General features: G+C 38.8%; 1 pseudogene; it reads left to right on the plus strand.

The window, feature by feature from the left end:
- Positions 1-779: 779 nt before the first annotated feature.
- On the plus strand, positions 780-24,700 carry LOC142449119 (N-lysine methyltransferase KMT5A pseudogene; annotated as a pseudogene).
- Positions 24,701-24,911: the final 211 nt, after the last annotated feature.

Here is a 24,911-nt window from a genome sequence, read left to right on the forward strand (position 1 = left end):
CTTTCACCATCCTCCCTCAGAGTTACATCACCTTTCTAGCACTGTACCATAATTTAGCCCACAGGGACCTTGATTACCTTTCCTTTCCCCCAAATGCCACACTGGTCGATTGCATGCATGGCATTCTGATGATTGCACTTAGCAAGACGGAAATAGCATTGAATGTCGACTTATTGGTAAAACATCTGTGTGTTAGAGTAAGGGAAATTAACCTGAAAGAAATCCAGGTGCCTTCCATCTTAGTGAAATTTTAGGAGTTCAGGACGTTGGGGACTGTGGAGATATATTCCAAGCAAAGTGAAAGTTAAGTTATTATATCTGGCCCTGGCTTACTTCGATTTGCAGTTGCTGCTCCAGCCTATTTATCAAGTGACACAAAAAGCTGATAGCTTTGAATGGGGCCAAACCAAAGAAAGATCTTTAATAGGTTAGGCTGCCCTGCAAGCTACTCTATCACTTGGCTGTGTGATCCAGGAAAATGCAATGGTCCTTGAACTCCAGTAGCAGATAGAGATGCAGTTTGGGGTCTTTGGCAGGCCCCTATTGGTGAATCATAACACAGATCCTTGGGATTTTGGAACAAAGCTCTCATCCTCTGTAGATAAATGCTCACTCTTTGAGCAACAGCTTTGGGCTTGTTACTTGTTATCTTAGTAGAGACTAGCCATCTAACCATAGTGCACCAAGTTACCATGTGACTGTGTCATCATCTGGGTATTTTCTGATTAGCAGAGTTGTAAAGTTGGGTATGCACATCAGGGCTTCGTTATTAATTATAAATGGCATATATACAAGATTGGGTTCAAGCAGAATCTGATGGTGCAAGTAAATTGCATGAAAAATTGGCCTATGGTCTCTATTCCTGTCATAGTACTGTCCTTCTCCCAGTCTACACCTATGGCATCAGGGAAAGTTCCTTCAGGTAGGTTGGCTGAGGAAGAGAACACGAGGACTTGTTTTGCAGATGGTTCTGCATGATGCCACTAAAATGTGGACAGTGACAGCACTGCAGCCCCTTTACAAGAACGTGGTGAAGGACAGCAGTGAAGGGAAGTACCTCCAATGACAGAATTTCAAGTGGAAGCCTGGTCATTCAATTTATTTGAAAATAGAAATGGCCAAGTATGCAACTGTATCTAGGCTTAAACTGTGAGCAATGATTTGGCTGGACGGTCAGGGACGTGGAATAAAACATGATTGGAAAATTGGTGACTAGAGGATTTCAAGAGAAGATATATGAGCAGACTTTCTAAAGAAATGAACACAATTGTGTCCCATGTAATTGCTTATTATCAAGAGGATATAATAACATGTTCATTGGAAATCAGTCTTCCTCTTTCCCTAGGTACTCCTGTCATTGTCCAATGAGCACATGAAAAATTAACTATAATAGCAGGAATGGAGGTGATGTGGGCTCAGTAAGCATGATGTCCTTCACCAGAGACCGATTTCTCCTGACTACATGTCCAAAGTGTGTGAGACAAAATGTCTCCATTCTTGCCTCTGATGATCCTTTTGGCTATATTTCTTGCAAGACAAATTTGTTTGTTCTCTTGTCAGTCCTTGGTTCTTTCAATAATTTCCAACAGAATCATAATCCAAACACATCAAATCTCCTTTTGATTTTTTTAATTTGATGTGCAACTTTCATATGCATAAAGGGAATTGAAAATAATATGGTTAGGCTCAAGTGCACCTTAGTCCTCAAAATATCATCTTGCTTTCCAACACTGTAAAGAGGTCTTGTGCAGCAGATCAACTCAATACAATGTGTCTAATATCTCGACTGTTGCCTCCATGAACATTGATTGTAGATCCAAGCAAGACAAAACCCTCAACAACTTCCATCTTATCTTCATTTATCATGATGCTACCTGTTTGTCTAATTATGAGGATTTTGGTCTTTCCACTGCATTGCAATCCATGCTGAAGGTTTCAGGCCTTGATTTTCATTCGCCAGTGCTTCAAGTCCTCACTCTCAGCAAACAAGGTTGTAGCTCCCACATATGACAGTTTGTTAGTAAGCCTTCCTCCAATTCTGATGCCGCATTTTTCTTCATATCATCCAGCTTTTCTGATTATTTCTCAATATACAAATCGAATAAGTGTGATGAGAGGAATGATAAGAGGATAGAAAATTGATACTCACCCTTCCTGATTTTAAACCAGGCAATAGGCCCTTGTTCTGCTCGTACAACTGTCTATTGATCCATGTGCAAGTCTCCTAGAAGGCAACAGTGTTCTACGACCCCATTCTTCTCAAGCCTATCCAGTGTATCGTAATCCACACAGTTGAATGCTTTGGCACAGTCAAAAAGCATCAATAAAAGTCTGCTATTCTCTGCATTCAGTCAGGACCCAGCTGACGTCAGCAATGATATCTCTTGCCCTATGTCCTTTGCTGCATCTGGCCTGAACCTCTGGCACCTCCCTGACAATGTACTGCTGCAACCATCATTGGGTGATGCTTAGCAGAATTTTACTTGCATGTTATATTAATGATATTGTTTTAAAAGTGGAGCACTCCTTGGGTAACCTTTCCTTGGAATATGTACAAATATTGATTTCTTCCAGTCAATTGGCCAGGTAGCAGTCTTCCAAATTTCCTGGCATCGATGAGTAAGTACTCCCAGTGCTTCATCAGCTAATTGAAACATTTCCATTGGTATGTCATCAATTCCTGGAGCTTTGTTTTTGGCTAATGCTTTCAGTGAAGCTTGGAATTCTTCCTTCAGTCCCATTGGTTTTTGATCATATGCTACCTCCTGAAATGGTGGAATAAACGAGTTGATAAACTAGTTCTTTTTCATACAGTGGCTCTGTGAATTCTTTCAATCTTACTTTGATGCTTTCTGCATCATTCAATACATTCCCCATAGAATCTTTCAATACTGCAACTGGAGACGCCTTTTATTCTTGAGTTCTGTCCGTTAAGATAGGCCGAGCCTTCCCTTTGGTTTGCTAACTCTAGGGCTGTGCACATTTCAGTACAATGTTCTACTCTGTTTGCTTGAGCTGGCCATTGAAGTTTTGTTCTTTTCAACTCTTTCATTTCTTCAGGATGTCTTTTCAAAAGCAAGTTTCAAAGTCTTCTGATATCCACTTTGATTTTTTCTTTCTTTCCTGTCTTTTTAACAAATGTATTAGTTATGTAATCATTTGTCAGTTTGAGGAGTAAGAGTTTAGGTGTGGAGTCTAGCCTGTCAATCAGATCATGGTCAATGAGGCCTCTGTGTGGGCATGGGCTTCTCCGGAGAATTCTAGGAACTCCTATATTTTCCTCTTTGGAGACCGGAGGCATTTTCTTTCTCCTCACTTCCTTGGAAACTCTCTACTGACAAGGCTGACTCCCTGCGAGACAGCCCTGAGGAGAAACCACATGGACCTACGCTGATACAGCCAGAACCCTGGACCTGGAGAAGCCTTGTAGAGACCCCTGCCAGTCCTGAGACGCTTTCAATGCCACTGTATCTACAAGACTTCCCACCCACTGGTCTGTGATCTTCCTGCATTTGGTATCATTACATGTGTGTCATGAGTCTGAAGAGGCCTTTACAGATTGGTGTCGGACATATGGGCTGATATCTGACTTATGGAATTGATCTGGACTGGGATGTTTTCTCAGTGTTCAACTGCTCTTGCATATAAACCTCTTTCTTATTCATATATGAGTCTCTATGAATTTGTTTCTGTAGTCTACCCAGACTAACACAACAAATGTTTGCTTTGTTCATATATGATGTTCTTGATGATCCCCACAGCTCATCAGATCAGATTGAATAGACTCAAGCCATATTTTGGATCTCATGGACTTTTAAAATTTTCTTCATCTTCAATCTAAACTTGCACAGGAGCAATTAATGGTGTATTTCACAGTCAGCCTCTGGTTTGGTTTAGCTCCTGATGTTGAGCTTACTTGTTGTCTTTTCCTATTTGAATTGTGATCCTAGAAAAGAAATATTGAAGGTACTGTGTACTTCCAAAAGGAAAAATAAATTTGTCTTGGAAGTACATCCAGGAATGCTTCTTAGAAACAAGGACAGTAGGACTCCGTCTCATGTACTTTGTACATGTTATTAAGAGAGACTAATTCCTGGAAAAGGACACCATGCTTCATAAAGTAAAGGGGGAGTGAAGAAGATAAATATAGAAGAAGACCCTCAACAAGATGGATGGACATGCTGGCTTCAACAATTGGTTCACACACAAGAAAAATCCTGAGGATGGCACTGAATTGGGCAATGTTTTGTGATGTTTTATATAGAGTTGCCATGAGTTGGATCCAAGTAGATGGCACCTAACAACACCTTACCATATTGCTGGTAATAGAATCCTTCTATCCTTCCAGTACTTTTATTATTGAGGTTACGGGATTAGGATCATGTTGTCTGTAAGCATGTATAATTTTACTATCTTTTTACCAATTTGGATGCCTTTTATTTCCATGTTGCCTTATTACACTGGTTAGGACTTTCAGTGCCATGTTGAATGAGAGTGGCAATAAAGGTTCATCATGTCTGGCTGCCATTCACAAAGACAATTTTTTCAATCTCTCTTCATTAAGACTAGTACTGGTCATTGTTTTTGTTTTAACTATGTTGAGAAATTTTCCATCTTTTCTTGAATGTTTTGTCAAGAAATTTTCCATCTTTTCTTATTTTGTTGAATGTTTTATCAAGAAGTGATGTTGGTCATGCAAAAAAAAAAGAATATGTGTGTGTGTGTATATATATATATATACCATATTGAATGAGGGGGGAAGTGCAGAGTGGAGACTCAAGGCCCAAGTGTCGGCCACTGGAGATCCCCTCATAGAGGGGTTTAGGAGAGGAGATGGGTCAGTCAGGGTGCGAGGTAGTACCGATGAAGAGCACAGCTTTCCCCCAGATTCTGGATGCTTCCTCCCCCCAACTACCATGATCTGAATTCTACCTTGCAGGGCTGGATAGGGCAGAGGTTGTACACTAGTACATATGAGGGCTGGAGGCACAGGGAATCCAGGGTGGATGATACCTTCAGGACCAAGGGTGTGAGGGGCGATGCTTGGAGAGTGTAGGGTGAGTGGGTTGGAAAGGGGGAACTGATTACAGGGATCCACATGTGACCTCCTCCCTGGGAGAGGGACGGCAGAGAAGGGAGGGAAGGGAGACTCCGGATAGAGCAAGATATGACAAAATAACGATGTATAAATTACAAAGGGCACATGAGGGAGGGGGGAGTGGAGAGGGAGGGGAAAAAAAAGAGGACCTGATGCAAAGGGCTTAAGTGGAGAGCAAATGCTTTGAGAATGATTGGGGTGGGGAATGTATGGATATGCTTTATACAATTGATGTATGTATATGTATGGATTGTGATAAGAGTTGTATGAGTCCCTAATAAAATGTAAAAAAAGAAAAGGAAAAAAAAAGAAAGAAAGAAAATGATTAGGGCAAAGAATGTACAGATGTGCTTTATACAATTGATGTATGTATATGTATGGACTGTGATAAGAGTTGTATGAGCCCCTAATAAAACGTTTAAAACAAAAACAAAATAAATAAATAAATAAGAAGTGATGTTGGATTGTGTCAAGTGCCATTTTAGGTCAATAGTACGATCATGTGGTCCATTACTTTTGCTTTATTTATTTGATGGGTTACATTGATCATTTGTCTAAAGGTGAAGCACTTATATGCCTAGTAATAATTCCACTTGATCATGATGTAAATTTTTTAAACATTGATGGGTGCTTTTGGCTAGGAGTTTATTGAGAATTTTTAGTCTATTTTCATGAGGGATATTAATTTTCTTTTTTACTGGTGTCTTTCTCTGACTTTGGTACTATGCTTATGTTTGCACTGTAGAATGAATTCAGCATTTTAAAAAAGTTTTTCTCTATTTTAGAAAAGTTTGAATATAATTGGTATCAACTCTTTACAGAATGTTTGATAGTTTTGCCAGGAAAGTCATCTCAATCATGCCAAGTTTGCTATGAAATCATTTCTGGTGACAACAGCCTCTTTTTACTTTGTTTTTTGGTTTTTGCTGTTTTTTAAAGATGTTTATTTCTTTTTTATTTTTTGATGTGTAAAATTATTCTTATAGATTGATCTCTGAGTAATGATTTTTCTACATCCCAAATATTTTTATATGTTGTGTTTCATTGTCATTTGATTCAGGATATTTTTAGTTCACTTTTTATTCATTTTATATCTGATAATTTTTAAAGTTGGATCCCATCTTTTTTCATGTGCTAGATGTTACCCGCTTTAATCTTCTGGTTGTTTATTTCTAATTTTGTAGCACTGTGAACTGGGGGTATGACTTAGAGTATTTCAAGAATTTCACATTAAATATGGCTTGCTTTGTTGTTTTTTCATATGTCCTGTATTGGGAATGCCCATGTACAATAGGAAACTATATATATTGTGCAATTGTTAGATGTAATGTCTGAGGCCATGTTGTCTGATTGTGTTTCTTACATCTACTATATTTTTCTTCTGTGTTTCTTCGTTTCTATTTATTCTTCTTCTTAATCAAGCATGATTGTCAAGTATACTACTATTATTGTCCACAGTCATTTGTCCATATGTCATATTGCAGCAACTTTTGTATTGCTATGACTTTGGAAGTTATGACACTGGTATTTGGAGTCCCAGAGTCCAGTAGAACTTTAAGACTATGACAGAACTAGGAAGAAGGAATAGATCATCTACTTCTGAGGGATTACTACTAAAAAGTCTTATGAGGAGAAGTAGAATGTTTTTGCTATTGTGCTGGAAGATAAGCAAGGCACTCAAAATGCCAAGGCACTCAAAATATGACAGGGAAAGAACTGACTCCTGAACGTAGATCTTAATGACATCAACCATCACCTGTAAGAACATGGATGGAGCAAAACTGGGGATACTCATTTCCTAGTAGGGCATGAATCAAAATGGAAAGAAACATCTGCGAACATCCATTTATAATCATAGAGTGTGCGAAGTATGAGTTTAGGAAAATTGGAAATCATTGAAAATGAAATGGACTGTATAAAGATTAATACTCTACATACTAGTGAGCTTGTATTGTGGACTTGTATTAGAAACTCTGAGCTAGATAATCATACATTGCTATGCAGAAGTGACAAATATAAGAGAAGTGCATTGCATTCATCATAAAAAGAAATTTCAAGATTTATCTAGAAGTACAATGCTGCATGTGATAGGATAATGCAGACACATTTACAAAGAATTTCAGTTAAAACAACTAGTAATATCATGATAAATGGAAAAAGCATTGAAGTTTTCAAATATTTCATTTTGCCTCAATTCACAATTGACCTTTATCCACAATCAACATTCATGGAAACAATAATCAAGAAATAAAATGACATAATGCTTTGGGCAAATCTGCTGCAAAACACCTCTTCACAGTAGTCAAGAGAAGAAAATAAAAGGTCAATTTGAGGACTAAGGTGGCTTGATTTCATAAATACCAAAAGTTGAAAAATTGTCTAAAGCACTGGATTCATGTATATTAAAGGTGAGACTTGCAACAAGTGGATCTTGTCTATGTGAGTGCTCATGTGTCTTTGGACCTGGTCGCTGTCCTTGGATTTGCCCTACAGGGCCAAAGAGCTGTTACCCTTGGTTTGGTGCCCTGTTGTTGATCTTGGACACTTTGAGCATCTATGAACATCTAAAACTCTTGCTGTCTCCTGGGACATGTGATGACACTGGTCTTGTTAACACAAAAATAGAGCAGAAGGCCTTGGGCATCTGCAGCAGATAAATAAAACTTTTGGTCAAAATGTGCAAATTATAGGATTCACTTCTAGTAGAAATGAAAGAAAAGATAGCTGAACAACACGGAATACTGCAGAATAATTGAAGCATTTAAATTATGATGCAAACAAAGAATGCTGAAAGCACCATAGATTTCCAGAAGAACAACCAAATCTGTCTCCGGCAGGTCTTGTCAGAATAGTCTTTAGAAGAGAGGATATCAAGATGTCTCATATGCTTTGAACTTACTCTCAGGAGGAATTAGTCTCTGGAAAAGGACATTATGCTTGGTGAATGACAGGGAAACTTCATAGAACAAAGAAAAGATAATGAATGCAATTAAATGATGAAAATAAATATTAAATTTAGTCATGAAATTGAAATGTTATTCTACAATTGAAGGAGAATCAATTTTTTAACAATAAACATTTAAACTCTAAGTCATATCATGAACACCGTATGTGCAGGAAAAGCTATAGTCTTAAAATTCTTCCATTAAAAGAGTAAGGCCTAAAATTAATAAGATGACTAGTTTTAAAAACCATAAGGTAAAAACAAAAAATAAGCTAAACTATAACAAATATAGATACATTAAAAAGGTAAAAAAATAGGCAATACCAATTATTGAATATAATAAAGCAAGGGTTCAATACAGAAGGTCAAATAAAATAAAACTTCATTTCAAAAAAAGCTGATAAATAGAAAAATCTCTAGATGGACTGTTCAAAGGGACAAAGGAGAAATAATAAATTAACTTGACTGAAAAATTACTGCTGTGGCAGGGTTTATAAATATAATTATGAGCAAGAGAATTATGAGATTTAGTTTTAATTTGAAAATTTTGGTGGAAGAGATAAATTCCTAGAATAAATAAAATGTAAAGTTGATTTAGGAGGAATGAGAAGTCCTAGAAATCCCTTTAAGAATCTAAAGTATTCAGATAGAAATAGAAGGTCAAGACCATTGATTAGACCAATTCTACCACACATTAAAGTTTGGCAGCTTTCGTATATTCAATTGTTTGCTTTATAAAAAACATATATAGAATACTTTCAAAATTAATGATGTTAATGTGACACTAACATCAGTATGTGAAATTCAAATGACTTACAGTCATCTTTACCATTTTCATAGTGTAGGTTATTTAAATCTCTGTCTTATCTTTTAGAGTGGATCGTCATTTAAAGTGTAGTTTTCATTAATGAAAAAATACAAGTTCAGTCACATTACTTAAATTATGTGAATAACAAAAGTAAAACTAGCAACAGAACCAAAAGAGGCCGTGTGTAGGATGTGAGAGCAATCGGCATTGTTTGATCTGTAATCTGATGATAAATTAAAATTTGTGCTCTACCTAAAACAAAAAAAAGAAAAGGATGTTCCGCTAAGAAGACTGCATTATATTTGCATGGACAAGGCTGACCATGGAATCAGTGATGTCACTGATTTCAGTGGATGTAAACACCACCTTTTGTCACTGTCAGAGGGGTAATACCAAATTGACTTCAGGGGTCAGTGTCTCTCCCATGAGAAGGGGCTGCCTGGACAGTGACATCACTTGGTTTGATATCACTGATTAGCTAGTGTGGTAACTACTCACTGTCACATCAACCACCCCATGTCACTCACCAGTCTGGGCACATGTGGGATGGCTATGGCATCCACCATTGAACATAAAAGATAACATAGAAGATGGTCTCCTCTTTGCTTAATTGGAGTGACTAGGAGCTTTAGGGAGCCCTAGCAGTGGGGCAGGGGTGTCTTGTTCCATCGACTATGGGAATGGTTCAGCAGTGGGTCTAGCCTACTCTAGAAGGGATGACAGTGTGAGTTTACACACCATGAGTTCGTAGAGTAGCACCAACCCTACCTATCTCACTGCCTGGAACCAGGACTTATGTGATCACAAGGTCTTTGTTAGTTAATGTTCATATATTTCCACGTGTTTTTCCAAAAGTGTTACCAAGAATTTACTCATTTCCCCTTCCTTTTTTATTGTGGTTAACAATTCACCAGAATTGTTTGAAGGCAACTGTCCCTTATTTATTATATAATTATAAATATAAATAGCCTAATCCATGTAAAGCATCTTAAGTATCAGACACTGGTCTCCTACAATTTACAGGGTTTCAATGGCGAACTTTTCAAAAACCACACCCTTCTTACCTAGACTGTTTATTTTTTCCTGGAAGCTTCAATCAGGTCCGCTCACCATGGAGGGCTCCGTGGGTGGCAGTGCTGCCAGCATCATTACAATAGGCAAGCCTTCAGAGTGCCACAGAAGGGCAGGCTGAGGATGAAAGTAGAGCCCTTGATCTGTGATATGCGCAGGTGACACAACCTCAGTACTTGAAAGTGAAGACAGCCTGAAGGATTTACCTGGTGGGGATCAAAGACTACCCATTCAGTATAGATTATACCTTGCAATAAAGAAAACAAAAAAACCTTACAACTGGACTGATATGTACTCTCATGATAAAAAGAGAAAAATGTTGATTTGAGAAATATTTCATAATATTTTGATTAACAATCAACCTCCAGGGAAACAGTAGTCAAGACATCACATGATAAAATGCATTGGATAAAACTGATGCAAAAAATACCTATATTCAAAATGTCAAGAAGCAAGGTGTTACTTTGAATACTGAGGTGCATCTGACACAAGTTACAGTAATTTCCATCACCTCACACACAAGCGCTAGACATTACATTAGAAAGACTTAAGAAGAATGCATGCACTTGAATTTGGGTGCTGGTGAAGAATCGTGAATGTGTGGCCATAAAATGAGCAGATCTGTGTGGGAAGACGTACAGCCAGAATGTGCATTAGAGGGACGCTGAGACTTCAGCTCACTCACTTTGGACCTATCAGGAGGATCAGTGGCTGGAGCAGAACACCATGCTTGGTAAAGCAGAAGGTCAGTGACAAGGAGGAAGACCCTCAGCAAGTTGGATGGACACTGTGGCCACAGCAGGTAGCTCAAGCCCAGGAAGAATTATGGGGGTGGCACAAGAGCAGTCGGCGTTTGATCCTGTTGTACACTGGGTTGCTGTGAATTAGAACCAGTTGCATGGAACAACACTTCAACTGAGGCCCCAAACCCTAAACTCGCTGCCCTTGAGTTGATTCTGACTCACGGCAATCCTATAAACCAGGGTAGAACTGCCCCTGTGGGTCTCTGAGACTGGAATTCTTTAGGAGAGTACAAAGCCTCCTCTCTCCCAAGAGGAGCAACTGTTAGTGGCTCAATGCATTACAACTATGCCACCGGAGGAGCTCTTTCCATTGTGGTAGGTCGACAGTAAACAGGTCATGTCTCCCCTTTGCTTTGCTTTCCTTACCCACTGGCAACTTGACCATGGAAGATTTAAAGAGGAGAGTTATACTCAAATTGAATTCCATGGTGAGAAGAAAGCATGGATATCTCTTTGAACATGTGTCCTTTTGTCAGTAGAGAATATGACTATGATTAACTATGCAGAATTTTTGCTATTACATAATAAGTCTTCTATTTTGCTTATACATGTTTAGTGAATTAGTATATTGGGACTTATTTTATTGAGTAAAGTTTTGGAGCTCACAATAACCAGCTGTTGTTGATGATGATGATGATGATGACTATTTAGGAAGATATCAAGACTGAGGACTATCCTGATACCTCTAACCCCTGTCAGGATCAGCAGTGGCACCATCATAATGAGACAAGAGAGGAAACAACATGGGGGACCAGAACGACTTTGCTCTCTTTCCAGATTCAAACATTAATGCAATAATACGTATACTTCTCATTGTCTCCATCTATGCATATTTCCAAAAATAGTAAGCCAGTGTGACTATTTTCTTAGCTATAGAGGTTATTACACATTTTTTTAATGAGAGGAAGGGCAAGTCCAAATGGATCGTGATAGATAAATAGTTCCTGCAAATATTTCTCACATCTTAAAGGTTCCTCTCTTGCCATTTTTTCCTTTGTGCTACCAAAGTGATATGAATTTACCTTAATAAGCATTTTTAGGTTCACAAGTCGAGACTCATCCAAAGAAGATCATACTGTACATTCAAATGGAATATTTCAGTACAAAATGAAACATCTCGTTTTGGAGCCAGTATCCTGTAGGTTGAATGAATAGCATAACTGAAGAGTGATATTCTCTCCTACTAAGATTTGTTATTGCAGAAGTTTAGGGTGATAAGAAAAATATTTCCTGTATTTTCAGATTTCTGCATAGCATCACAGAGTCATATATTTGAAGAAACTCATGGAACCACAATGTAGAGGCATAGCAGAGACATTGAAATGCTCTAAGGTGGTTTAGACCAGTGATGAAAAACTACACAATACCTAGAGTTCCTTTCAGCCTAGTGATTCAATGGAGGTGTCACATAAAGACACAAATTCATATGCCTTTAGTTAATGAGATGCTATCTAAGTTAATCAGGACATTTGACTGAAGTGTCCTCCTTTTATTAGGATTTCTGGAGTCATGCATATGTTGACATGTTCTTGTATGTCGGTGAGTCAATTCTGGTTTAAAAGGATGTGATAGGGCAGAGTAAAACTTCCCCATAGGGTTTCCAAGAATGTAATCTTTATGGAGGCAAATTGTTATTTTTTTCCCCTCCGAACTAGTGGACTCAATAGTACATCGTCTAAAACAATCTGTACTATAAGGTAGCAATATCTCTGAAAAATAAAAAAATGAAATGAAATGAAATGAAAACACACTCCCAAGAAGCATCAATATTCTATTGAATTTCCTTTAGTGTCATGTATCATAATTTATAATGTGGAAGATTTCAGCTTACACAGAAGAATCTTGAAAAAGTTGTTGAAATTCAGAGTATGAACCTCACTAGTCACTATCTTATGAAACTTTTATATTTTGTATTCTTCTACAAAGGAATTTTATCTGCACATAGAGTGAGAACTCCCTATTTGTGAAGTCTCAAATGAGTTTTCTTGTGCCAAAATCCATTATACCATTATTACAATTCCCTATCTTTGAGTTTTGAAAACCTTTTTGTATTCATAAGTTGCTTATTATAATTGTATAGGCAGCAGCTCAGGTCTGTGTTTCTAAAATTGCCATAGATGTACCACCTGGCCCATGCAGAACTGGGTCAAGAAATAAAAAACTATATAATAAAAATGAAACCATCTCTTGGCAAGTCAATTTTACTTGAAAAAAATTTTAGAACAAGTTAAGTAATTTAAAGGATAATTCAAACATTTAAAAAGATATAAATATATATTTATAATATATTTATACAACGTTTAAAGTATAAAATAATCATTTTTAAAATTATAAAGGTAATGTTTATACATTTATAAAGATTTACAAGTATAGTGCAAGCATTATAATTAAACGTATATAAGTATACCATGGCATCTAACAAAAATAAGACATATTTTAGAATACAATGCAAAATATGTATGAATCGTTAGGATAAAACCCAACATTTCAAATGATTTCAAGGTTACAGCCATTTTCTTGGTAAAGCAGTAAAAAAAATGCATCTGTTTGCTTCAAATGGCAGAGATTATACAAAGTGACATTTGCACACCCACACAAGCACATTTTACTTGTGTAAACGTGAAGGTGACTGACAGGGTGGGTTTTAGGGATAACTTGTCCAGAGGCTCAAAATAGGTGTGGGAGGCATTGTTTTTCTTGGTCTCACATCTCAGTCTTTTTCTAGTCCGGTGTCTCTCAGTCTTGTAGACCTTCACCTGAGCCATATTGTATGAGTCAAGAAGCCTGCATCTGCCTCACAGCCTCGGTGCTGCTCCTCTTTCCCTTATGGAGTCTGCCTTTCCTCTGTCTGCCTCATCAACTTCCTGTGGCAACCTCTGATGCCCCAGAACCTTAGTCCCCCTGCTACTTCAGGCAGTGATCTCTCACATACTTTGAGAGTGACTCATCTTTCTTGGTGATGCAGGATGTCCTATCTCTGCTTCTGAGATGCTCTCCCCTTATATTCATTTATCCCCTATATTAATGTTGTACACACCCTAGTTCAATGGTCTCACCCCAAACATGTGGTGGGAATTCAAAACAAAACAAAACAGGAGGACCATAAAAATTAGTTTCACCTCAACACGGTGGATAATTTTCCCCATGAAAGTTTTCCTTTACTATGAGACCAGAAAAACTGGATGGTACATAGCAATCATTACTGAACATTTTAATCAAATGTTGTACAGAAAGATCTTGATTTAAAGGAGGAAAATAAAGAACAGAATTTCAAATTGTCATGGACACTGGGCTTGGAGGTTGGATGTATACCTGAAAGCTATTGTCCTGAAATCCTCTTTCTACCTTCAACCAAAAATATCGCTTGAAGCAATCAGACGATACAACAATAGTTTAGCTTTAGAGAGAAATGCCTACACCTTCCATGAGCATTATGCTTTCTTAAAGAACTAAGTCAGGTATTAAATTATATGGTATTAAATTACAATGCCAAATCTAAAGATTATATAGAAACCCCAGAGAGTGATGTGTTTATGTTAATGAGGTAGGAACAACTCACAAAGGGAGGGTGAGAATGGATGGGCAACATAAAATATAATAAATATCACTGAACTGTACATGTAGAAATAAACTGTGAATTGGTGTATGTTTTGTTCTCTATATTCTTAAGAAAAAAATATTTTAAAAACCTCAAATAATAGAACAGAATGCTGATTTTTCCCAGTTGATAATGTTCTCCAAAAAATAAGCCTTCAGAACCAGATATCAGACATTAAAGAACAAAAAATCATATCAGTGGGTGCCCACCTTCCCAATATGATCACTGAAAACAAATGTGTGCATAAGCAAATGTGGTGAAGAGAGCTGATAGTGCCCGGCTATCAAAAGATATAGTGTCTGGGGTCCTAAAGGCTTGAAGATAAACAAACAGCCATCTAGCTCAGAAGCAACAAAGCCCACATGGAAGAAGCCCACCAGCCTGTGTGACCACGAGGTCTCAACGGGACCAGGTAACAGGCATCAAAGAACAAAATATCATATCATTGTAAATGACGGTGAGTGCAGAGTGGAGACCCAAAGCCCATCTGTAGGTATATGGACACTCCCTTACTGAAGGGTTGTGGGGAGGAGATGAGCCAGTCTGGGTGCAGGATAGCAATGATGAAACATACAACTTTCCTCTTGTTCTTTAATGCTTCCTGAACCCCCACCCCCTATTATGATCCTAATTATCTCTTACAAATCTGGCTAAACCAGAGGATGTACATTGGTACAGATAGGAACTGACAACACAGGGAATTCAGGACAGATGATCCCTTCAGGACCAGTGATGAGAGTGGCGATGCCTGGAGGGTGGAGGGAAGGTGGGATAGAAATTGAACCGATTACCAGGATCTATATATAACCTCCTCCCTGGGGAATGGACAATGGAAAAGTGGATGAATGGAGACATCAGACATTGTACGATATGACATAATAATAATATATGAATTATGAAGGGCTCATGAGGGAGGAGGGAGTGGGGAGGGAGGGGAAATGAGGCGATGTTATTAAGGACTCAAGTAGAAGGCAAATATTTTGAGCACAATGATGACAACAAATGTATAAATGTGCTTGACACAAAGGATGCATGTATGATTGTCATAAGAATTGTACGAGCCCCAATAAGAATATTTAAAAAATAAGTCTTCAATATTTCAGCTTCAGAAATAAGAGTGCCTTGAGGCACAATTCCTGACCAATGAAATGATAGTTGTATTTATATATGTTTTTTCTCCTCACTTTGGCAGTCTCAGCCTGAAATGGAACAAAAATACCCATGGTGCAACAAGAATGAGAGTGAAGCCGCGTGCTAAGGAGTACAGAGGGGAAGAAATCCCCTGAAACAGTGACAGAAAGGTGATTTACTACCCTGAGGTACAGACTCAATGCCTTTACAAAAGTAGTACAATATATTGGCTACTTCTATAGCTGTTTTTCCTTTGAAGCCAATTATATTCTTACCAATAAAGGCAAGTTCCTAAGATTTCTCAAGATCGGATATTTTTTATAATGATAGCAGAGAAATTATCTAAAATCATTAGTTTCACCAGAAGTTTGACCTATAAGAATTCTACCTATTTTTTGTGGTTAAATAATGGTGGAACCCAAGGCAAGGCACTTGGCCTTTCTCTATCTCTAAAATATACTCAAGGAATCCAACCGTTGCAAAGGTTAAGTGGGTGACCGTTAGCTAGCAGATTTTTGGTTTGAAATCACCCACCCTCTCTGCGGGAGAAAGACTTGCAAATTTCTCTCATAGAGATTACTGCCAAGAAAACTCTGTGGGGAAGTTCTACCCTTCCCTGTAGTAGTTGCTATGAGCTGAAATCAATTGGACAGCATCTGATAGCAACACATGAGATTAGTCATAGTGCTAACTTTATAAACTTGTTGTGAAGATTGATTAGAATAATCATTTCCTGACAAAAATAGACATTAAAAGCTGAGCCCTTATGATTAATTATTATTTGAATCACATAATCTTGACTAAAAAAAGGTTATATCAAAAGGTATCTAGAAAACTATTCACAGACATTAATGAATGAGTAGTGACCAGTGGTTGTCTGATCATTCAGAATATGAGAGTCATAGAACTTTTCTCTAATTTTCTAAATTTTATTGCATGAACATATAGAGGTGCTGGAGAAAGAGATAACGGAATTTTCCCAGGAACCTTTTGGAGCCTCCTTGTATTCTGTAATGAATGCTCACATTTTTTAAAACAAAGAAATGGTTGGGTGCTCAGGTTGGTTCAGACTCGGGAGACCTTACACAGAGCAGAGTGCAAACCCGCCTGTTCCAGTGCCATCAACACAATGTTCATTGTGCTTGAGTCCATTGTTGCAGCCACAGTGTCAATCTCTCTCATTGTTGACCTTCTATCTTTCCAGGATTTTTAATTTCAAGAATACTAAACATGATATCCTTTCTAAGAGTTAGTCTTCTGCTCCACACTGAACATAAGAAAAGTTTTACACTTATATCTATAGTACACACCTTCCCAGATGCTTGCTAACACTTACATATTACTATGTTGCTAATACTCTTATGAACAGGTTACATGAGTTATATTAAAAGCTAAGTTTAGAGTTAACTATATTAGGACACTATATGGTAAGAGAGCTACATAGCCAGATTCTCTATAACACCTACTACAAATAAAAACCTCAAGAACAATAAAAAGTAGAGAAAATGAAAAGATCTTATTTCTGAGCTTCCCTAGGAAAACAGAAATTTAAATGAGACACCCCTTGACAATCTAGAGGGAGAAAATTCATGCAAGAACTCCAGAAAGGTTTGGGGATTCTTAGTCACCCCAACAGGGTGCCACAGAGTGACCCCTCACCCTAGCGTTCTGCACCTAGACAAAGGGAAAAGTGCTGACTCCTTGCTCACCACACCTGTATCGACCTTTAAACTGAATCTAAAATCAAATCTCAGAGAATAGTGGCACTTCATCCCCAACACGCCTGAGGGGGTGAGCTAGTGCTAGGGGTGAGTATTGTGGAGCCCACACTGGAGGAAAGTGACCTGGTTGAACATGCTTTGAGACAGCTAGTGTGAGAGAGCCTGAATGTCATTAACTTCCTGTAGCCCTGAGATTAAAAAAGAACCCAGCCCACACACAGGAATTCTGTAAGAGAGGTATAATTTAAATCAAACTTGGACCCTGCTCTGACATTCAGGTCCAATGAAGACATGTTCATGAAGATAGAGTTTCTTAGATACTGTCTTTTCCCTCCTGTTTCAGTCATTAGTAAACAGCTCCTGGCAACGCAAAGATCAACCTTGAGATTTGGACTGGCAAGGAAGTAGTAATCACTTATTTTTTTTGTCAACTATCCCTGCTCATAATTCCCATTTGACCCAGCACCCTTGACCATTCAACAGTTACAACTGGTGCACTGGGAATATAATTTCTTCTAAAGTGACCTGACCAATAAACAGAGACAAATACAAAATGAGTAGCAGTTCTCAGAGCCAACAGGCAATTTCCATGGATGTGGGAAAGCAAGCAACAGAGGCACAAACAAGTTGTCCATACACAAACACAGTCCAGATTTTCCAGATTGGGAAAAGTTGTTAGCCCTTCCCATGTGGGAGTTCAAAAGAAGGCTGTTCAGCTGCTTTAAAAAAAAATAGGGGGTGGGGTGGATTTGAACAGTTAAAGGGAATAAAACAGCAACAAGAACAGATAAGATAGCAAAAACCAAGAAAGTACTACAAGGTCAATCTTACAAGACAAATGAAAAATTAGGAATAATTCAATAACTCCAAATAGAACCCAGAGGACAAACATGAAGATATTAGAAGTGGATAACAACTTGAAATGAAAAAGAGTAACATTGAAGCAATGGCATCATGAATCAATGAGCTTGAAGGTAAATCTCACAGTCCAAACATAAAAACAATCTTTGTTTTTTAAGGTGGAAAACATGCTGAAGCAGACCTAAGAATTCTACGGGGCATTATCAAAAGAAACAACTTATAGGTGATAAACGTACTAGAACAGAAAGAAGAGAAAATAGAGAAGACTTCAAGAAATACTAGATAAAAACTGCCCCAACATCATGACAGAACAGAAGCTAACCATTTATGAAGCTGAAAGAACCTCGATTAGGACTGGTTCCAAAGGAAAATTACCACGACACACGAAAATCCAACTTTCTAACATCGAAGAAAAAGAATCCTGAGAACAACTCGGGAAAATCAGGAAAATCACCTATAAAAACGAACAGGAATAACTTGGGTTTCTCAATAGAAACCATGTGCACAAGAAGACAATGAATGAGATATATAACACATTGAAAGAAAAAAAAATACCAACCAAGAATGTTATATCCAGCAAAATTACTTCTTAAAAATTAGGGAGAAATAAGGTATTTGTTAAACACGGAAAAACTAAAGGGATTTGTAAAAGAGTAGCCGAGTTTGCAAGCAAAAAATACTAACAGGAATATTTTAGACAGAGATTCAACCACAACAGCAGTAGACAGCAAACAACAATCTGCCTATAAAACACTGCCATTGAGAAATCAACCCACTCAAGAAAAACCCAAAGTGAAATAAAACTCCAAAATTCATAACCAGAGGTAACATTCCACAATCAAGACAGCAAGAAAGAAAAGAAGTGATACAGTAAATATAAAACAATTTAACTGATAGGAAATTGAGTAGTTTGCAAAAGACAACAAATTGTGTTAAACTTGGAAAGAAAAAATAATAAGAAGTAAATTAACCTCAAAGAAAATGGTAAGACTTCAACCAAGGGACCAGGTATAAGGCATCATGCAAAAAAAAAAAAGATATAAGTGTGTGTATGTATGTGTATATATGTGTATATGTATATATGTATGTGTATATATGTATATATATATCATATTAAATGAAGGGGGAAGTGCAGAGTGGAGACTCAAGGCCCAAGTGTCGGCCAATGGAGATCCCTTCATAGAGGGGTTTAGGAGAGGAGATGGGATAATTAGGGTGTGAGGTAGTATCGATGAAGAACACAGCTTTCCCCCAGATCCTGGATGCTTCCTCCCTCCAACTACCATGATCCGAATTCTACCTTGCAGGGCTGGATAGGACAGAGGCTGTACACTGGTACATATGAGGGTTGGAGGTACAGGGAATCCAGGGTGGATGATACCTTCAGGACCAAGGGTGTGAGGGACGATGCTGGGAGAGTGGAGGGTGAGTGGGTTGGAAAGGGGAACTGATTACAAGGATCCACATGTGACCTCTTCCCTGGGAGAGGGACAGCAGAGAAGGGGGGAAGGGAGACTCCGGATAGGGCAAGATATGACAAAATAACGATGTATAAATTACCAAGGGCATATGAGGAAAGGGGGAATGGGGAGGGAGGGGGGGGGAAAAAGAGGACCTGATGCAAGGGGCTTAAGTGGAGAGCAAATGCCTTGAGAATGATTGGGGCAGGGAATGTATGGATGTGCTTTATACAATTGATGTATGTATATGTATGGATTGTGGTAAGAGTTGTTTGAGTCCCTAATAAAATGTAAAAGAAGAAAAGAGAAAAAAATGATTAGGGCAAAGACTGTACAGATGTGCTTTATACAATTGATGTATGTATATGTATGAACTGTGAAAAGAATTGTATCAGCCCCAATAAATTGTTAAAATTAAAAAATAAATAAATAAATAAATAAAGATAAAAGCAAAAAAAAAAGCAAAGGAAAAATGACGAGAAAACCCACAAGTAAAATGAGACCAGCACAGAAAATTATGATGAACAATAGAGTCAATAATATCATAAAAACACACCGCAAAATAACAGCAATAAGATTAAACCTATCATACCAATATTAAATGTAAATGGACTGAATTCCCAAATTAAAAGACACAGACTAGCAGGAAGAACAATAAAACATGACTCATCATATGCTCTAACGCCAAGAAAAAGCAGAGTTAAAGTCAAGGATGAAGAATATATATATCAAGCTAATAGTAGGCGGGGGCAAAAAACACGAGTACATTTTAATTTCTGATAAAAAAGATGTCAAAGCAAAAGGCTTCAGGAGTGACAAAGAAGATAACATCAGAATAGAAAACTATAGACTAATATATTTTGTGAGCATAAATTCAAAAATCTTCAACAAAAGCTTAGCTAATAGAATTCAACAAAACATTAAAATAGTACATGATGATCAAGTAGGGTTTACACCAGGTATGCAAGAATGGTTCAGTTTTAGAAAACTAAGGAATGCAATGACTATAAATAAACCCAAAGAGTCATCTATCAACTGATGTAGGGAAAGCATTCCACAAAACACAACTTGCATCTTTGATAAAAACACACAATAAAATGGGAATAGAAGAGAAATTCCTCAACATAATATAGCTCACATATGCAAAATGAATAGAACCCTTGCCACTGAATAAAGAGGGGCTAAAAGTGTCCCCTTCTGAATGGGAACTAGATAGGGTTGTCCTTTGTCACTATTCTTTCATTTTTTAATCATTTTATTGGGGGCTCATACAACTCTTATCACAATTCATACATACATCAATTGTGTAAAGCACATCTGTACATTCATTGCCCTCATAATTCTCAAAACATTTGCTCTCCACTTAAGCCCTTGGCATCAGGTTCTCATTTTTCCTCTCCCTCCCCGCTCCCCCCTCCTTCACGAGCCCTTGATAATTTATAAATTATTATTTTCTTATATCTTGCCCTGTCGGACATCTCCCTTCACCCACTTTTCTGTTGTCTGTCCTCCAGGGAGGAGGTCAAATGTAGGTCCTTGTAATCGGTTCCCTCTTTCCACCCACTCTCCCTCTAACCTCCCAGTATTGCCACTCACACCCCAGGTGCTGAAGGTATCATCTGCCCTGGATTCCTTGTGCCTCTAACTCCTATCTGCACCATTGTACATCCTCTGGTCTAGCCAGACTTGAAAGGTAGACTTCAGATCACGATAGTTGGGGGTGGGGGTGAGGTGAAGCATTTAGGAACTAGAGGAAAGTTGTATTTTTCATCGTTGCTGCATCACATCTTAACTGGCTCATCTCTTCCCCTAGACCCCTCTGCAAGGGAATCTCCAGTGGCCAAAAAATGGGCTTTGGGACTCCACTCTGCACTCCCTCCTTCATTCACTATAGTAAGATTTTTGTGTTCTGATGATGCTTTATACCTTTTGATAGCCGGGCACCGTCGGCTTTCTTCGCCACATTTGTTTATGCACCTGTTTGTCGTCAGCGATCTTATCATGGAGGTGTGCATCCAATGATATGATTTTTTTTTGTTCTTTAATGCCTGATAACTGATCCCTTCGGCACCTCGTGATCACACAGGTTGGTGTGCTTCTTCCATGTGAGCTTTGTAGCCTCTGAGCTAGATGGCCGATTGTTTACCTTCAAGCATTTAAGACCCCAGACACTATATCTTTTGATAGCCGAGCACCATCGGCATTCTTCACCACAATTGCTTATTCACCTGCTTTGTCTTCAGTGGTTGTGTCAGGAGGGTGAGCATCATAGAATGACAATTTAATAGAAGAAAGTATTCTTGCATTGAGGGAGTAGTTGAGTGGAGGCCCAATGTCCTTCCACTACCTTCATACTAAACCTATAAATATAGGCACACAGATCTATTTCCCCATCCTCATATATAAATATATTTGCATATGTACATGCCTTTATCTAGACATCTATAAATGCCCTTTGCCTCCTAGCTCTTTCCTCTCTTTCCCTTGACTTTCCTCCTGTCCCACTTTCATGCTCCATCCCCACCTGGGTTTCAGCAATACCTCTTGGTTACATTACCCTTGATCATGCTCTACCAGGCCTCCCACACCCTCCTCACCACCAATTTGGATCACTTGTTCCCTTGTCCCTGGGTTTATTAATACCACTAGCTTTTCCCCCACCTCCCCCTCTCCCATGTCCCCCCAGAACTATTAGTTCCATTATTTTCTCCTCCAGATTGTTCATCCAGCCTATCTTATTTAAACAGACCTGCGGAGATAATAACATGCACAAAAATAAGACAGAGCAAAACCAAACAACAATATACAACAAAACAACAACAACAAATCATTGACAAATAACAGAACAAAACACAACAAGAAAGAAAACATTGTAGTTAGTTCAATGATCATTTGTTGGCTTTTAGGAGTGTTTTCCAGACCAGTCTGTTGGGGCACTATGCCCTGGCCCCCAAATCCACCTTTAGCATTCCCTGGGGACCTTTCCACTCCATTCCCTTTCTGTTCCACTGTACTCCCCCAGTGCTTTGCCTTGGTGTGGTAGTATCAGGTTGGGCGCAATTCCTACATGACAGGGCCATGGTTCAGTGAGGGACATTATGTCTCATAGTGGGGCTGGCCATGTGGTCCTCTCTGTGGACTGGCTGCTCTAATTGAGGTCATTGTCCTCAAGACCTGGTGGGCCAGGATGTGCTCCACTCTCTCCTCCTCCCCATTCATCTGCTCACGTGTGCTCCGATCAGGTATGTCCCTCTTCTGGAATCACTATTCTTATTCAATGAGGTTCTAGAAATCTTAGCCAGAGCTGTTAGATATCAAAAAGATATTAAAGTCATCCAAATTTTCAATGAAGTAAAAATCTGTTTACTTCTTGTATGATTTCATATAAACCCAAAATTTGATTTATTTTTAATTGCTGGGACTAATTGAAATTTTAGCGACATGCAGGCTATGAGATCGACATACAGAAATTAATGGGAGTCCTGTATATTAAGGAAGATAAGGAAATGAAAAAGATAAACCATTTGCAATAACTACAAAAATATGAAATACTTAGGAATAAACAACCAGAGAACAAAAAGCTTGTATCAAGAAAATGACAAACCACTACTACAAAAAGCTATGGGAGGACGTGGAGCCATGCTGATGGCAGCTGGAGCCCTAGAGACGCATCCACTGCCTTGGACCCACAGGACTTTCCACCCACCAGCCTGTGATTTTCCTGCTTTCAGCATCATTGCGTGTGCTTCATGAGTCTGAAGAGGATTTCATGGGCTAATATCAGACTTATGGGCTAATAGCAAACTTATGGATTTGATCTGGAATGGCCTAGGATGTTTTATTGATGCATCACTACTTCTTGGCATAAAATTCTCATATATATATATATATATATATATATATATATATATATATATATATATATATATATATATATATATTTCTGGATTTGTTTCTCTAGTCAACCTGGACTAACACGGTTGGTGTTATACTGCACCGTGGCTAAGTAGTTCCTTCCTTGTGACTGTTTTGTGAGGGGATGTCCAATTGTCTATAAATGGGCTTTGGGTCTCTACTCTGCCCTCTTCACTTGCATCAATATGATTTTTCTTTTAATCTTCTGGTGCCTGATACCTGAGCTCATCGACACCTGGTGAACACACAGGTATTGTGTGCTTCTTCCATGTGAGCTGTGTTGCTTCCCTGCTAAATGGCTCTCTGTTTAACTTCAAGTCTTCAAGTGCCCAGACACTACATCTTCTAATAGCTGGGCACCATCTGCGTTTTTCACCACATTTTCTTATGCACCCACTTTGTCTTCAGCAATCCTGTTGAACAGCTAGGAAGATGTCCAAGCCCTGAGTGGTGGAAGCAGTGGTGGTGGTGGCAGAGACGGCAGCAGAAGGGTTCAGAGAGGCCCCACGCCTACAGTGAGAAACTGCTTATAGGGCAGTTCAAGATTTACTCCTACATAAAGCCGAACAAGTACTCTAGAATGTGCTCCCAAATTCAGGAAGTGCTCTGGAATGTGCTCTCCACTTCAGGAAGAGAACTCAGTTGCACATCATGAAGTCAAATGCCAGGGGAAACCTTTAGCCAGAATCTATAGGAAACCAGATGAAAAGAGAAACAAATACTGAGACTGCCAACCAGAGCCCAGTGACATCCAAGGAACAGATGATCAAAGACATCAGGAGACGCCCACTTGTCCCTTTTCCAAACCAAAAATATGTAGCAGCAGAATGTCCCCAAACCCCCCGACCCCCCTCAACTTTCCACCAATGGAGGGCAAACCGACCTCCAGGAAAAAGGCTCAAGGAAAGACACCACAGAAACGCAGACTGACAGACTTCGACTCTGGACAAAGGAGTTTCAGACAGAACCAAACAGAGCTGCAGTCTGAAGAGAGGAGAATCGACGAGCTGATTGAAAGTTGAAAAGGAAGGGATGAAGATTGACCACATCGATGGCACAGGCAGGGGGTTATTGCCACCAAGCAGCTCTCCAGGGACGAGTTTGTGCGGAGTTCCACGGGGACCTCATTGAGATGTCTGACTGCAGGAAGCAGGAGGCGTGTACACGCAGGACCCCTCCACAGACTGCTGCATGCATCATTTCCAATATCTGAGCAATATCTACTGCTTAACTATTTATTTTTGTTTATTTCTTTTTATGCATCTTTTGATGCCTGTTACCGGGTCCTGATGACACTGCATGATCGCACAGGCTGGTGTGCTTCTTCCATGTGGGCTTGTTGCATCCAGCACAGAGCTTGCATGGGATAGGCCTCATATGAATGGTCCCTCACAGGAATGAAAGACCCTAACGGAGTTCTTCCCTCCATCCAGTTCCCACATTACAATGGTTGCGTCTCTCAGAGCAGGACTTGTTTCCTTCACCTGAAGCTCCCACATTC

Source organism: Tenrec ecaudatus, chromosome 5 (assembly GCF_050624435.1).
Source record: "Tenrec ecaudatus isolate mTenEca1 chromosome 5, mTenEca1.hap1, whole genome shotgun sequence".
NCBI lineage: Eukaryota > Metazoa > Chordata > Mammalia > Afrosoricida > Tenrecidae > Tenrec > Tenrec ecaudatus.